The sequence below is a fragment of the Protopterus annectens genome, chromosome 8.part1 (assembly GCF_019279795.1).
Source record: "Protopterus annectens isolate FY-2018-M chromosome 8.part1, PAN1.0, whole genome shotgun sequence".
Lineage (NCBI taxonomy): Eukaryota > Metazoa > Chordata > Ceratodontiformes > Protopteridae > Protopterus > Protopterus annectens.
This window is the reverse complement of record NC_056742.1, coordinates 56,537,760-56,553,008: the sequence shown is the minus strand read 5'-3', so window position 1 is coordinate 56,553,008 and position 15,249 is coordinate 56,537,760. Positions and strand designations below refer to the sequence as shown.

General features: G+C 38.2%; 1 protein-coding gene across 4 annotated transcripts in view; it reads right to left on the bottom strand.

Moving 5' to 3' along the window:
* The window catches only part of ZNF536 (zinc finger protein 536), a 1,745,320-nt gene that overhangs the window by 960,895 nt on the left and 769,176 nt on the right, over nt 1-15,249 (bottom strand). The gene's annotated exons all lie outside the window — the stretch shown is intronic.

Genomic DNA, 15,249 nt, shown 5'->3' with positions numbered 1-15,249 from the left:
CTCACCAAGAATGATGCCACAGTACAAAGACAAAATGATCCGTTTTAACAATTGGCTTAATTACTGGTGTCATTCTAAGGGGATCCAATGTCTGTCTGCTTGGGATGACATGCTTGACAAGCCACGCTGCTTCATGAGGGATGGCTTGCACCTGTCACCCTGGGCTTCCGGATATTGGCCAAGGCTCTTGCCACCCCATAGTGCCTTTTTAGGCAAGGCTCAAATGACAAACCTACCTCCCTAGAAAACACAAGTGGAAAAAAACTAAGGGTAATGCTGCTCAGTGCCAGAAGTCTAAACCTCAAGATGCACGCACTCGAAGCCCTCCTCAGTATGGAGAACATTGATGTCTGTGCAGTGACTGAAACCTGGTTCAAGGCTCTTGAGAGCACCCCAGCACTATCAGGTTTTACCTCATATCATGCTTTCTGGCCCCAAAACTTGGACCAAACCACAAAAGGAGGGGGAGTATCCATTTTCATCAAAGATACCCACACCTCCAGGTTAGTGGCAACGCACGAAGCATCGGAGACTATCCAGGTGCAACTAACCATAGGCAAAACTGCCTTACAGTTTGTAGCATGCTACAGACCACCCTCTCAAACTCAGGAACCCCACACAGCCTTCCTGAAGACACTGGAGAGTACGAATGTCTCTCCAAATACCATCATTTTGGGAGACTTCAACTACCCAAACATAGACTGGGAACATTACTCAAGCCCCAACACCCTAGCCCAAAGGTTCCTAGAATTCATAAACTCAAATGCAATGGAACAACTAGTCACCATTCCCACAAGAGGAGACAATATACTAGACCTGATCATCACAAACATGGGGACAAAATTCTCCACATTGGAAGTACATCCCTCCTTGGTAAGATCAGACCATAAATTAATCTCACTGGAAATCCACATCCGCCCCACCCCTGCACAAAAGACCACAGTGAAGAACTTCTCAAAAGCAAACTTCACACTTCTTAAGACTGAAGTGGTATCTTTCAAGGCCCCTGGGCAGTGGAAACCACAACCCACACTGCTGAATCCTTTGCAAATGCCTTCTATGGGCACCTTCAAGAATGCATGGATCATGCAATCCCAAATAAAACCAAGACCCATTCCCCCAAAGGCAGGTGCCCGGTCTGGTGGACCCCAGCCATAAATAAACTTTACAACAGGAGGAGGAAGCTACTACATGACAGAGCAAAATCCCTAAAAGGGAAGGCATCTCTGATCAGTACTAGCAAAAAACTACGATCACTCATAAAATCATCCAAGGCCAACTTTGAGAGAAAAATCGCAAAAGACACAAAAGACAATCACAAGGCCTTCTTTAGCTATGTTAGAAACCTGGGTGGAAACTCCCAGATATACTCAGAGTTAGTCCAAAATGACACAAAATACACTGAACCCACTGACATTGCCAACATTCTGGCAGACAGGTTCAGTGCAAATTCTCCTCCCTCCCCCAAAAGGAGAAATAACTATCCCAGCAGAGTGTAGCCTCCTAACAGCTCAGATGCCCAGGTGAGAGCCGCCCTCTCTAAAGCTAAAAACACAGCATCAATGGGACGGATGGTGTCCCGGGCTGTGTGCTACATGAACTCCAAGAGGAACTAAACCCACACATAAGGCTGCTGTTTAATCTTAGCCTTACTACAGGATATGTACCCAAAGAGTGGCGTACGGCAACAGTGGTCCCACTTCACAAAGGCAGTGCTTCTACGGACCCTGGAAATTACCACCCCATAAGCTTGACGAGCCTGGTCTGCAAAGCTATGGAGAGGATCATTATGGAACTCATAAACAAAGACATTGGGGACCTACAGACATTGGATCCTACCCAATTTGGCTTTGTCAAGGGCAGATCCTGCCTTCTGAACTTGGTCGACTTTTTGAAACAGTCACTAAGGCCATTGATGAGGGTAAGGCAGTTCACACAGCCTACCTTGACCTTGCAAAAGCCTTTGACACAATACCCCACTCGGGCATCATAGACAAACTCACCAGCTTAAATGTAAACCCATATGTCACAAGATGGGTTGCAAACTGGCTCAAGGACAGAACCCACAGGGTCAGAGTTGCTGGAGCTATGTCAGACTCTAAGCCAGTCACAAGCGGTGTCCCACAGGGCTCAGTCCTGGGACCCCTCTTGTTCGGCATTTATTTTCAAGGTACAGGCAAACATAGGAGGATTGTGGCTGACAAAGTTCGCAGATGACTGCAAACTGGGCGCCATAATTGATACTCCAGCGGACACAAACATCCTTCAGAGAGGCCTCATAGAAACGGATAATTGGTGCCAGAGCCATGGCCTTAAGCTGAATGCCAAAAATGTATAGTCATACCCTTTGGGAAAAACAAGGTACCGACAAATTACCACATAGGCGGTAATCCATTAAGTATGGAAGAGGTAATCAGGGACCTAGGGACCCAGGTTGACAGTAACCTCTCATTTGACACTCACATTGCCAAAGTGGTTAGGAAAACCTTCTATATTGCCCACCTTATCATGAAGGGTTTCACATCTAGATCAAGAGAGGTCATTGTGCCCCTGTACTCTTCTCTTATCAGGCCAATGATTGAGTACAATGCCCCATTTGGGATGTATCTCACCCGACACCTGCAGCAGTTGGAAAGACCCCAAAAGTTCCTCACCAAGAGGATAAAGGGTCTTAAACATATGTCATATGCTGTCCGACTGAAAAAACTCCAGCTCTATTCAGTCGCATACCGCCTACTCAGAGGTGATCTGTGCCTGACGTACAAGGCCATGTCCAATCCTGAATTAATGGACATGCTCCACCTCAGAAAATCCAAATCCATCAGAGCCACGAGAACAAGTGACTTAAACCTCAACACAGAAATAAATAGAACGTGCTGGAGGGACAGATTCATAACCCAGAGGCTCCCTACACTCTGGCACAGAATCCCAGTCCATGTTAGGCAGAGCCCCTCACTGACTCTATACAAGAGAAATCTCTACGAGTGGATGGGAGATCGTAGGTTTACCCCGGGGGTCATCTCTGTGTCACTACTAGACAGAGGCATAGTAAACTAAACCCTAAAAGGGCATAGTACTCTCATCCTAAGGGGTGGTGTAAGCCACATACACTCTGGCTAGGCTTATAAATGCCCTAGGGCAGATAGCCTAGTACGAGCCTATGAACCTATGAACCTATGTTTCAAGATGAGTGGCAAGCCACAGATCATAAGACTCATTCCTTAAACCTATAGAACAGATATTTATTGTATCACACACCAAACAGCCCCATATTCCATATCATTGCAAATGATAGATAATACAAGCAAAGACTGTATAATAATGCTAGTCCAACAGTCTACCCACATTGAAAATAATATGTAAAAACTGTATATGAAGGAAATTAAATTATTTTATTCCTGACAGTGGCTCAAATGCTTAGAAATGGGAAATGGATTGTCCTGCAATATTATTCACCTGAGTCTGAAATGAAAAGTACTCCCATCTTTATTTTATGAATAATAGCAATTTTGATCATTTTTGAGAAGCTGCATTGCAGGAAAAGGGTTTAATGATTTCATTTTCTAGGAGTAAAAGAAAATACAATTTCTGATCTCTCACATTCTTTCATGACAGCGTTTCAAAAAGGCACAATAAGTTAAGTACAGAGGCTGTATATTAGAATAAACATGATCTCTAATTTTAATAGGGAGTTAACTTAAAGAAGATAACATAACTCAAAGAAGATCTATGTAATTAATAAAATTAAACTGTCAACAATTAATAAACTCACCACACCAAATTTTTTATGAAGGCATCTCAGGGATACAATTTCTCTCAGTGACATGAAAGTGAATGAAAACAAATCTCAGTTGAAAACTCTAGTCTTACAATGTATTTTTTTATTTACATTTTTTAAAGGGAAAGTCTGACTGGGCCAGAAGCCCATTTTCAGTGGAGGTCCTGGGAGAAAAGCTCCACAGAAATATAAGCAAAATACAATAATTAGATAGTGCAATAGTATACATACAGTAATATGGAGAATGTTTGTCTTTTCGGCTTTTCCTGGTTAGGGGTCGCCACAGCAGAATTCCGGTCCGCTAATGATTGGCAGTAGATTTTTATGGTGCTGAGTTGCCAGCCCGATGCCCTGAGCAAGTTGGGTTAACAGGAAAACCTGAAGATTTAAATAAAATCACGTTTTTTGGTCTATTTAATTGCTTAATTTGAAAATAATTTTTTTACCTTCCACCACATAGTGAGGTCTTGCTACTTAAACCCCTTCTGATACACAGTCACTACATACTGAAAGAACATACCACACTCTCTGTCCCAAACTGTCTGAACTTCTGACTCACTTATATTCTACTGTGATGCAGTTCCTTCTGTTTGCCAAAGGTAGTGCATCATAAGTGTTGTCTTGTAGTCTCCTCTGTTAATAGTCTGATGAAAATGAAGAATGAGGAATTGTGACTGATAGTACAGATCGCATACTGAAAAAAGAAAGCAGTTTCAGTTTCAGATATCTCAAAAACTTTCATCAAAATATCAGCTCTGCATCCGTCATTACCTATAGCAGAGTATGTGTGTGTGTGTGGGGGGGGTGAAACTGTATTTGACTGACATATAAAACTATCTGGGATATAACAATACTTGCTCTTTTCAAAATGAAAGTCCTTTTGTGCATCCAGTGAGAATAAATTGACTACCCAAAGGGCAATAAAGTGAAGATGATCAGACATCACTTCATGGACAAATAAATATGCTTATGGATTATTTTCAGAAATATCTCCTGTACTTTTCTGTTGGACTATAGATGTTTTGGACAGCTCTCAGGAATCAGACCACTGCAATGATGACAAAGTACAACTGGTGCTTCAACATGCTTATCTGATTATTATTTTTATATTTACTGACTAAGGTATGAAAAAGGTTATTTATCCCCCTTTGTTCATTGTGTTGACCCAACAGGTTTATGTCCTGTTTCAGCGAAGAAATGAGGTAGCATTTACAAAAGCATGGGGAAATACACCAGGAAAATCCCTTCTTTGTTTTTATAAAGTCCAATGGGACATTAAACATCACCTCAGCAACCACCAACTTAGGCCAATGGGACCATGTTTTAATACTTCCACTGAAGGATGGAAAATGAAGGACAGCAACTGTCCCCAAAACTGTACTACAGTGGCAGTACTTGAAAAGTTTCATAAGCACATCAACAGTTAAGTTCTTTTTTAGAATATACCATAGAATATAGTGACACCAGTATAAATTATTTAGATGTGATGATACTGAAAGAAAATGGTAAGCTTATCAGTAAGATATACAAAAAAGAAATACAAAACAATTCTTTTTTAGGCTATTCTACTATGCATCCCACCACAACTAAGCAAAATACAGTGCAGGGGCACTTAATGAGAGTAAATAGGCTCACTTTAAAGGATGGGGACTTTCTGAAAGAGACACTATATGTAACACATTTGTCCATATACGTTATGTAATGGAGATGGTAGAAATAAATTGGAAGAAGTATGCAGTATTAGGAAAAGTGAAGTCACTGAGAATGTGAACAACAAAAATGTGGATTATTGTTTGGCCGGGCAAGTAACAAATATTATTGCTTCACTAGAGATTAAGAAAATAATCAAAAGAAATTGGAATAGTATTAGCAGTTGTTCAGAAATAACTCAAGCAGTTGGTGACAAGCCTATATTTGCACAGAAAAGAGGAGTTTAAAGAATGTTTTCCAGAGAAACTTAAGCTTACCATTGACTACCAGTGTAAAAACAGGGACGTTCAAATGTCTCAACTGTTTGGTTGTCTTTCAGCTTTTCCCGGTAAGGGGTCGCCACAGTGGAACTCCGGTCCGATAATGACTGGCAGTAGATTTTTACGAAACGCCGAGGTGCCAGCTCGACGCTCAACCTTCAACGAAGCCACACCCATTTACGCACACATGTCTTTCAAACACTACCCAACCATGGGGAGGACATGCAGACTCCACACAGAAGGCACTCCCAAGCCCAGCCGAGTATCGAACGGGAGAACCTCTTGCTGTGAGGTCTCAACTGTAATTTTTGTAATTATTTGTACACTGGAATAGAAGAAATAAGGGTGAACAACATGCTGATTTAAATCATTTACTTGCAAATCTAAGTTTGTTGTATATTTGGCTCTGTGTAAGCTGGTAGAACAACCAGAGAGCTTTACAAAATAATATTTGAGCACAAATATGCAATATCAGCTGGTAATGACAAAAACGGTTTAAGGAAGCATTATATTTCATCCAAATGTAAAATGAATTTTAAATTTATTGCATTATATTATGTTGCAAGTTACGACAATAAGTTTGACGCTGAGGAAGAATTAGGGTGGAAAGAATATTTATGGCAAAGAGAATGTTTTCTTTGCGTACCTGAAACACAAAGGGTTAAAGCACTAAACTATTTTATTCACATGACAAGTTATTATATAAATGCTTAGTGATGCTAAATGTATTCAGTCTGAAGACGTCTCAAGGTTAGAGATGAAAGCGCTAAATGGACACTTGCTATTTTATTGTTTTTATTTTGTTACTATTAAATAAGTTCTGAATTTTCCTATTCAGCGGTTTTTGTTTATTAATTTTAAGTTTTGGTATTGCTTTGAGAATGTAATCATTAATAGTTCACTCTTGGCCTTCTTTAGTGCCATGGTAAGTGGGCATTTGCAATTTTAGGTCATATAATATGTCTGAGAGTTGTAACTCTGCTTCGTTAGTATCCTTGCCCTGAAATTTAGTAGACTGCTCTGTATTTTTAAAGGGAGTCTTGCAGATAGATGACAGTTTTTCTATTATGGTATCAGTATGATGAAAATGAAAGAGAAAGAATCTTTTCAGAGACAGTATTTAAAGAAGTGACGGTGTCCACTTAGTGTAAAGGAGGATACTGAATAAAAGGAATTTATAGGCAATATTAATGATATATTTTAAGTATTCATTTATGTATGTATATATGTTTGTATTAATTTATATTTTGTTGACTGATATAGTCCAATTAAGCCAATTGCTTTTTTCAGGTGAGACCCAAGGTGGTGTTCATACTGGCTAGGGGAGATTTGGCCAGGCACCAGAAAACTTCTAGTACTCTTTTTTGATAAGTATCATGGGATTTTTTACATCCACCTGAACTACCAAAAACCTATACAAATAAGGCTTTTGCCTAAAAAAAAATATCAGATTCAGGATTGCAGCACCCCATCCTCTTTATGGTGCTCTACAATGCCGGTAATGACAAATTTTCCCAGTTATTTGGTGTGAGTATAGAACCCACAGTCTTTTGAACCAAAGGTAGAGATGCTACCTGTTGAGCTACTGAGACAGCAATGACTCTGTTCTTTAACCATGTGATAAATACCTAGGTCTGCCCATGTTACAAAAAGATTTTTTTTGGCATAGACTGTAAATGTTGAAGACACATCATAAGACTGTCAGGTCTATATAGTCATATATGTATTCCAGAGGCCCTTATGGATAGTACTTAGAGAGTGAAAAGTTAAGTAACATTCATGGATTTCAATGTAGGATGTATGTTCATCTTGTAGATCATAATCTGGTACAGAAACAGTATGAGAAAATCAAAGAAAAAAATACTGCTATCATACAGTCTATGTATGCCATGTTAACTCCTCATAAACATACTTCAGCCAATAAATTATAGCTTTACAGACATCTCCTCAGTCTTTTCAGAAAATGCATTCAGTCCGGGTAGAACATGTTAATTTTCAAATATATCAATATATATTTATGTATGTGTACGTGTGTGTGTGTGTGTGTGTGTGTGTATGTGTGTGTGTGTGTGTGTGTGTATATATATATATACACACATACACACACACACACACACACACACACACACACACACATACATGAAGCCCACACTGCATTAGTTACACTGAGACATACAGGTCCTCACCCAGTGAGGAGAACTTGCAGGAACTCTGCTGTGCTCATTGTCTAGTGCAGCAGGTAGCTTAATGGTGTTCAAGTGATTATTGGCTGCAACTTTGCTTCAAGATTCAGCAGGCCACAGACATTGGTAACATGTGAGAAATGTACAATGGCATCAAGCAAGCCATTGATACATCACAAAGGAAGATCTCCCCACTTATGTCGGCCATAAGAGAAATCATGAAGGACAGAACCAAGCAGATGGAATGCTGGGTGGAACACTACTCATGGCTGTATGCCAGATAGACCATAGTTATGGCAAGAGCCCTGAATGTCATTCAGCCTCTGCTAACTATGATTGAACTCAATACTGAGCCCACCTTGAAGGAACTCAAAGATGCAGCAAAAGCATTATCTTCTGGAAAAGCCTCCAGAAAGATGGCATTCCTTCAGAAACACTTAAATGTGCAAATGGTACCCTAATCTCAGAGCTGCATGCAATACGTTGCCAGTGCTGGAGAGAAGGCAGTGCATCACAAGATATGAGGGATACTAACACAGTTACTATCTATAAGATTAAGGGTGACAAAATTGATTTTAACAACTATCATGGCATCTCCCTTCTCTGTACCATGGGAAAGCTGTTTGCCCGTGTTGTCCTGGAGATGCTCCATCTTCTTGCAGAAAGAGTTTACCATGAGTCTCAGTGTGGGTTCAGAGTTTGACGGTCTACTATAGACATGGCGGCAACTACAAGAAAAGTGCAGTGAGCAGAACAAACTTCTGCATACTGCCTTCATTGATCTGACCAAGGCATTCAAATTCATCAGTAGGAAACGTCTGCATGCAATTTAGTAAAGATTGCCTGTCCTCCAATACTGTTTATCTTTATCTGGACCTTACATGACAGCATGAAGGGAACCATCACATATGATGGATCTGCATCCGAATCTTTTGAGATTCTCAGTTGATTAAAGAAGGGGTGTGTATTGGCCCCAACATTGTTTGGTATCTTCTTTTCAGTTCTATTGAAATTTGCTTTCAAAACAGTTATAGAAGGTATCTTTCTCCAAACCAGAATCGAAAGCAACCTCTTCAAACTGTTGAGGCTTAGATAAAGACCAGGGTGCTTAGGAAGCATCTGAGGGAATTTCTGCTTGTTCATGATACAGTTATTGTGGCTTATGCTCAGCAAGAACTTCAGTCACTTGTGACTTGCTTTGAGGATGCATTTATGGAATTTGGTCTCATAATTAGTTTAAAGAAGACTCAGATGTTGAGCCAAAATATGGGACATGAGCCATCAATCAGGGTGAGTGACTATGAGCTAATGGACTGATAATAAGTGCACTGTGTATGTTTTGAATGCACTACTGTATGCCACTGAAATATGGACTCTGCGCTAAAAACATGAGAAGCAACTCAATGTATTACATATGTACTGCATTAGGTGCATACTTTGTATCTCATTGCAGAACAAGACCCCAAACAGCACAGTGCTTGAGACAGCAGGAACCACCTCCATGTTCACCCCCCTAAAACAGAGTCATATCTCACACATGATGGATGGCTGAATACCAAAAGACCTCCTTTTTGAAGAGTTGAAATCTGGAAAGAGGCCAAAGGGCAACACAAAGTACGGTACAAGTACATATGCAATTGTGACCTCAGGACTCTCTCCATCAGCATGAACACCTGGTATTCTGTCACTTCAGACAAGACTACCTGTAAATGGGAAGTGAAGAAACCTCTCACTATGTATGAAACCACCTTGGCAAGGAGAGCAGATCCGTGCCCATGATATCAGACTGACGTCTGCCTACTACTGCTGCTCAGAGTGAGGAAGGGACTGCAACTTCCAGACTGGAGTGCATAGCCACAAAAGACATTGCTTGAATTAGTCCAATAGAGGCACAAACCCATTATTCTTTGGGATCGAAAGATGCTTAATACATATATAGGTATATATATATATATATATATATATATATATATATATATATATATATATGTGTGTGTGTGTGTGTGTGTGTGTGTGTGTGTGTATGTAGATCAATAGACAGCGATATCCCCTGTCACAGATACACCAGAGAGGACCTTCATTATCACAAAATCAAAGACTCTGTAATGGAGGCAAAAAAAATCAAACAAAAGTATAGCTCTACTGACATTGCTTAATTAATTCACTGAGTGCATTCAGCACATCACATTCTGGTCATATTTGGTTCGGACGTTAGATGGGGTGAGAAGACTGAAGAGGGAGAATTCACTCAGCTGTCTTGGTCTGCTGATCACTGTAGTTAAAAAGGTAGAGAAAATCTGTTTTAAGTAAACAATCAAGGTCTCTGGGCTCAGAATGATGGTGGAAATAAAGCAGGCTTCAAAGTGCAACCTCATAAACATTACTTTTGCCACTTTACTTACCATAACCAGACAAAGTGGCTGTAGGTTTGAGTCTTCTGCTGATGAGGATCAAGATTTCTCACCCAAACACATAATATCTCAAAGGGTTTTTAAAATCCTAACCTGCTATGGAGAAAATGCAAATCAATTTTGAGCCAACGAGTGTTACACAATGAAAGACTCTTAAGGTTGATGGGAAGGATAAAATAATCTTAAATTACAGCAGGTGTAAATTCAGCCCTAGATTGATCGCAGGTTCCATTTTCTCAGAGCACAGTTCATTCGGCGACATACAGATTCCTCATTTCTGAATGTGTTCCTAGAAAGAAATCTTCAGATCTGTCATTAAACATCTGCAATCTGTTTACAAGTCCATCTGACACAAATTACATATTATGAACAATGCTTCTGCCAACCCAGGTAAACAGAAGACATTGTAACACTTGCAAAATAAGCCACACCCACAGACAAAAAGTTAAGTGTATTACAACACAGCAAGTCTTGTCCTTTGACACTGCAGATTATAAATATATCCAAGATCATTTAATGGAATACGAGCAGCACAGTATGAAACTAATCAAATACTCTCAAAACACAATGTTTTATTTTGTGTGTGCTGTAACCTATTTAAAGCAAAACGCTTGACCTTATTGCTTACAAATCACAGTATTTTTCATAGTTCATAATTGTATCTGCTATTGTAGAACTCATTAAAATATCTGAGATAGCTAATATTTCTTCACAAGTGCAAGCTGATATATAACCAAATGAATCAAACAAAACAAAAGTTTTCAATATTTCGGAATATGTGGCTAAGTGAAACATATGTATAGAAAACTACTTTTCTTAATGTAACACCAGAATACAAACAGATAAAGTGAATTTCTCAGATTCCCACTGTAAGTAAACTCATCTTATAGGAGTCTAATGTCTTAGGAGTCTTAGGAGTCAGTTTGACAACTTAAAACCTTCCACTTTAGGCCACACTGTTTTCTTGCCCTCAATCAGTACACAGGTAATATTTCATTGTTATTATTATTATTATTATTATTATTATTATTATTATTATTATTATTATTATTATTATTATTATCATCATTTACTGTTTACTAGTATTATTTACTGAATTATTCCAGGCAAATTGTTTCCACAAGGGATTAAAATTAGTAAAGGATGCACACAGAATAGGCCTACACAAAATAGCACATGTTCTCTGCTGAAAAAGAAATTCACACTGAAAAAAACAGCTTGATTTATCAATATTCTAACATGACCTCTTAGTCTGTCAAAGGTTTTAGTTTCAGTAGTTGATCTTGAACTTGGTTCTCAGCAGTCTGCAAAGCTAAAGCACAAACACATTTTCTGGTTCACTGGTGTCATTTTCACTTGTTCACTGATTCAAACATCCTTTTACTCACATACCAAACAGCTGCAGACCACATTACCCCTGCCAGTGACAGTCTCACATCTTTGCCATTACTGTTTAATTGCAAACTTGACCCCTTTTCATCTCCAGCTGAGCCAGACATTTTCGAACAGACATTCATTTCCCAATCTTTCTTTAAAAGTATTACATCAGGTAACAATAGCGTCTCTTCTGCCATTCACAAAATCCTTCTTCTTCAGCTCAGTGCTAAGAGCCACTTTGTTGAATAGATTTATATGATGAAGTCAAACCAGTATCATGTTAAAACACCCAGTTCACTAAGAAGAATATGCTGGATAAAATCAAGAAAAAGGTAGTTTCTCAGGACCTACTGACCCAGTTTTACACAAAACAGAAAACAGGAAATGAAGTCATGCAAATAAAGCATTACTGAAAACTTCTATAAATCAGCAGAATACTGCAATTTAAATATTTTTATCAGTGTTTTTTGCATCTATATCTATAGCGAATTCATTTGTTATAAAAAAAAGTCTTGATTTAAATTATGTGTCCAATACAAGTTATGAAAAAACTCTTAGAAGAACTTAATGTATTTATAACCTACAGAATTTTAACAATTGCCAACAAAAATCAAGTGTATGCTCAGAGAAACTACATTAATTTGTGAATATTGAAATTAAACAATTAGTATGCCGACTCTTTTATAAGTCTTGTAGCTGCATTGAAAAAAATGCAAGAATGCTGAACAAACTGGAAAATGGATAATATGCAAGAAATGGCTGCTATATTTTTGTACCTTAGTTTTAATATACTTATGATTCTATAACTTAACTGAAACTATGCTAGAAATGTGAAAACATTAGGTTGTATACACGATCTTTAGAGATTATTCACTTGTAGTTTTGTTTGGATAAGAAAAGGAACTTGGGTTCTGCCCATCGAGTAATATCCTTTCCTATACTGGTCACACTTAAAGGCGTATGCATTATTCTAACCTTTGATTTTTAGACATTTAGATTAAAGATCGCATATTTTCTTCTGGTTATTATGACTTCACTGGTGTATCTAGTAAAATAAAAAATAGAATGATACAAATTAGATGATGACAGAGATAAAGAAAGAATGAGAAAAATTAATACTGTTGGCGTATCTGCTGTTCATGTAAACAGTTTTACAATAAAGGATAAAGATGATACTCGGACTATGAATGAATCTTTAGTCACTGTGTTGTGCATAGGTACACAATAAACTGATTCATTTACTTCCTGTAATGTTACATGAAACATCTGGAACTTCTGGCATCATTGTTTATAGAGTACTAAGAACTGCCCCAAACTTATATGCTTGTTGCTCATCCTAACCAACAACACTTTTCACGCAGGGAGATTAATAATACACCTACTATAGCAGAAACTTCACTTCCGTTAATAGTTCATCAAAAACAGCATGACAGAGTTTACAAATAACCTCCATTACTACCTAAGAATAAGAGAAGTGGCTGCTTAACACTGAGGTATTATTTAATGCTCGAGAAATACATTTTAGTATTATGATTAGTACTAAATCTGTGGTTCATTTTAATTACTACTGCTCATAGTGTATTTGTACTGCATGGAGCATGTTGGTTACGCTCCGATATTTTTCCCAAGTGCTGATATAGTGCGAGATCCAATCTTAACAAATGTTAAACATCCTCTGCTAGACTTGTTAAGGTCAAGTCTCATCCTACGAAGTCAAATCTACCAGTACTGACCAGAAAAAGACAGAAGCAAAATAAAAAAACAGATTTATTTCTGCCTTCTGTTCATTCCATTAACATGTCCCCCACTTCCTCTCATAAACTTAGAATTTAGAATAACAAGAGTATATTTGGCTGCATTTTCTAAAGGTTATGAAGTCTGAAATTGAAATGAATGTCATTATTTAGTGACTTCAATCCTCATTTTTTTGTCTGAAAACCAAATATTTTATGAGGAACAGTCCAAACATATGAGAGAAAATTTTGGATATTCTATGAAAATGTGGGCATTTGAGAAGCATGGCAAGGTGAATGTAAACATAAAGGACTGTGTTACATTGTCTTCCTGATGGCTCGCTAATTGCTTTATGGCGTTAAAAGCTGGCAAAACACTTAGTGCTTTTTTTTTCTTCTGTAACTATTAGTACATGGAGCAGTTAAAGCTACATGCACTACAAAGAAATATGATTGGGTCCCCACATGGATGCCAACATTCACCTCTCGAGATTTGCTCTCCAGGTGAATTTCTCGGCATCCTTGTGTCAAACGCATAATAACTAGGTTATGATCTGTGGCATAATCGTAATCATCTATGTTATTAATGTTTCCAGACTTTTCTAATTTGTTTCATGAATAATAAACTATTAAGGAAGTTTAGCTCTAAAGCTTGTCTTTTTTTTTTTTTCTCATGGTTGTTTAAACAACAGCATTAAATGCCACTGGAATCTTTGGAATGCAGGGGGTGGATTTTGGTGTCTTAACAATTTCTTTCTTGCTTTGCTGTGTAACATTTTTTTTCTAATTCCTTTTGTCATTTCTTCAACAGATTAACTAGAGGTTTTTTTTTTCTTGCAAAAACTGTGAAGCTTAGGAAACATTCGTGTACTGCATTTGGAAAGAAGTTGTGTTGCACAATAAGCTGGTCCTTGAACGAGTTGTAAATATAAAATAGCATTATGTTGCTGTTTAAACAAATGTAGTCAGCAGAGCCTAAAGAGTTAGCAGTGCAGTGCCTGAAGGCACCTTCAGCTATCTTTCATTTCATACTTGTAGTGTCCAACTGAACAAACTGAAGTTGCCATTAGTAACAGAATATTCATCATGGCTTGAATCTGTTCCCTGTTGATAAGGCTTGTGGAGAGTACAGCTGTTGCATCTACAGAAGTGGTAATACCATATTTTTCCAGTGAAGGAGTAAAATGCAGGTTTTAAAGTTTGACAGCCTTATTTTTGGGACTGATTGTTAATAATGATGTTTGTATTTGAAACAAATATGTCAGTCAATACATGACTGCAAGAAGAGTACAGAATGAATGAATTTGGTATATACCACTGATCAAGATTTCACTTCCTTAGCACTTTCTTTCAGCTCTAGTAGTGCAAAACTATGTTCTAAATAATACTCTGAAGAAGATTCTGGACACATCGTTTAGAATCCTTGCAGTGAGAAAATAAACTGTGAATAGCGTTACAAGATATGCGCTAAAACCACTAAAATGGTTGTATGCACAAAAGGAAATAAGTACTTTGCTCTCATTCTGACACACTTTATTAAAAGGAAGTCAATATGTAAAATCATAATTATATCAAGTTTGGCACACACACACACACACACACACACACACACACACACACACACACACACACACACACACACACATACACATACACCCACACACACACGTGAATACGGCAGACACACTGAAGGATATGTTTAAATGACTGTAAGAAAATAACCCAGCCTGTTTGTAGGGAAATTGGGTTCATACTTGCATCATCTCCTGCAAACTATCACACCAATAACAATACTGA